Genomic DNA, 2,561 nt, shown 5'->3' with positions numbered 1-2,561 from the left:
TAACAGCAAATGATGTCAAAGAGACAATGGGTTGGAAAAGGAGCAGCTAGTGAAGGATTGTGTCCATTTTATGAAATCTGCTTATGTTTGGATATTATGGGACATTATAAGAGAATTTTGAATGACATGATATGATTTATATTTTAAAAGGATTATGTCAGATGCTGTGCTTAAAATAGATTTTAGAGAGACATGTTTGGAGGCAAGGATATTTTAGAGAAGGTACAGAAAAGTAATTATAATACAGCATGTGTAATTCTGGAGGTAGTGAAATATAATTTAATTCTGACACAGAACTGAAAATATTTGCTGACAGACTGAATACAGGATATGAAATTAAAAGTTCACAGAAGTGATTCCAAGATTTTAAGCTTTGGAAATGAATAAAAGCAGTTACATTTTATTGAGGTAGATTATTAACATTCCCCCTCTCAATCTCAAAAGTACCTCTGAATTATGAGTTGTAGAGTTACCCTGATTATAGGGAATAAAGCAAGAGAAGCAAGGTGTTTGGGAAGTGGAGGCAGTTAGTTGATTGTTTTTGACAATTAAGTTTGAGATGATTCTTAGGTGTTTAAGTGGAGAAGTACAGGTGATTTGAATAAGAGTATCTATTTTATTTATCTTATAGATGAGGGCCACACAGGATATACATATTTGTGAATGGCCAGCATTTGATAGTTTTTCAGCTCATGAGATTTAAAGAGCTCACCAGATAATTTGAAATCACAAAATGAATATTAACTAAGCAAATTACTCTTTTCTGATATTATTATATTATTTTTAAAATTAATTTGCTTATTTTAATTAAATGATAATTACTTTACAATATTGTGGTGGTTTCTGTCACACATTGGCATGAATCAGCCATGGGTACACATGTGTTTTCCCAACCTGAATCCCTCGCCCACCTATTTCGACACCCCATCCCACTGGGTTGTCCCAGAGCACTAGCTTTGTGTGCCCTGTTTCAAGCATCAAACTTGTATTGGTCATCTATTTTCAGTTCAGTTCAGTCACACAGTCACGTCCGACTCTTTGTGACCTCATGCACTGAAACACACCAGGCTTCCCTGTCCATCACCAACTCCTGCAGCTTGCTCAAACTCATGTCCATTGATATGGTGATGCCATCAAACCATCTCATCCTCTGTCATTCCCTTCTCCCACTGCCTTCAATCTTTCCCAGCATCAAGGTCTCTTCCAATGAGTCAGTTCTTTGCATCAGGTGGCCAAAGTATTGGAGCTTCAGCCTCAGTCGTTCCAATGAATATTCAGGACTGATTTCCTTCAGGGTTGATTGGTTTGATCTCCTTGAAGTCCAAAGGACTCTGAAGAGTCATCTCCACCACCACAGTTCAAAAGCATCAATTCTTTGGTGCTCAATTTTCTTCACAATCCAACTCTTACATCCATATGTGACTACTGGAAAACCATAGCTTTGATTAGACAGACATTTGCTGACAAAGTAATGTCTCTGCTTTTTACTTTGCTGTTTAGGTTGGTCATAGCTTTTCTTTTAAGGAGCAAATGTCTTTTAATTTCACGGAGTTATTTAATTTCTGCAGTTATTTTGGAGCCCAAGAAAATAAAGACTCTCACTGTTTCCATCATTTCCCTATATAATTTGCCATGAAGTGAAGGGACTGGATGCCATGATCTACATTTTTTGAATGTTGAGTTTTAAGCCAGCTTTTTACTCTCCTCTTTCACTTTCATCAAGAGGCTCTTTAGTTCCTCCTCACTTTCTTCCATAAGGGAGTTGGCATCTACGTATATGAGGTTATTGATATTTCTCCCAGCAATCTAAATTCCAGCTTGTGATTCACCCAGCCCAGCATTGTGCATGATGTACTCTGCATATAAATTAAATAAACAGAGTGACAATATACAGCCTTGACGTACTCCTTTCCCAATTTGGAACCAGTCTGTTGTTCCATGTCCGGGTCTAACTGTTGCTTCTTGACCTGCATACAGATTTCTCAGGAGGCAGGTAAGGTGGTCTGATATTCCCAACTCTTTAATATTTCCACAGTTTGTTGTGATTTGCACAGTCCAAGACCTTGGTGTAATCAATAAAGCAGAAGTAGATGATTTCCTGGATTTTCCTTGCTTTTTCTATTATCCAAAGGATGCTGGCAATATGATCTCTGGTTCCTCTGCCTTTTCTAAATCCAGCTTGAATATCTGGAATTTCATAGTTCATGTACTGCTGAAGCTTGGCTTGGAGAATTTTGAGCATTACTTTGCTAGCATGTGAGATGAGTGAAATTGGTAGTAGTTTGAATACTTTTCGCCATTGCTCATTTTTGGGATTGAAATGAAAACTGACCTTTTCCAGCCCTGTGGCCACTTCTGAGTTTTCCAAATTGGCTGGCATATTGAGTGCAGCATTTTCACATCAAAATCTTTTAGGATTTGAAATAGCTTGACTAGAATTGTATCACCTCCACCAGCTTTGTTTGTAGCGATGCTTCCTAAGGCCCACTTAATTTTTCAGTCCAGGATATCTGGCTCTAGATTAGTGATAACACCATCGTGGTTATCTGGGCCATAAAGAT

Source organism: Bison bison, unplaced genomic scaffold, assembly GCF_000754665.1.
Source record: "Bison bison bison isolate TAMUID 2011002044 unplaced genomic scaffold, Bison_UMD1.0 scf7180017864468, whole genome shotgun sequence".
Lineage (NCBI taxonomy): Eukaryota > Metazoa > Chordata > Mammalia > Artiodactyla > Bovidae > Bison > Bison bison.
The sequence above is the reverse complement of the archived record's forward strand: the minus strand, read 5'-3'. Positions refer to the sequence as shown.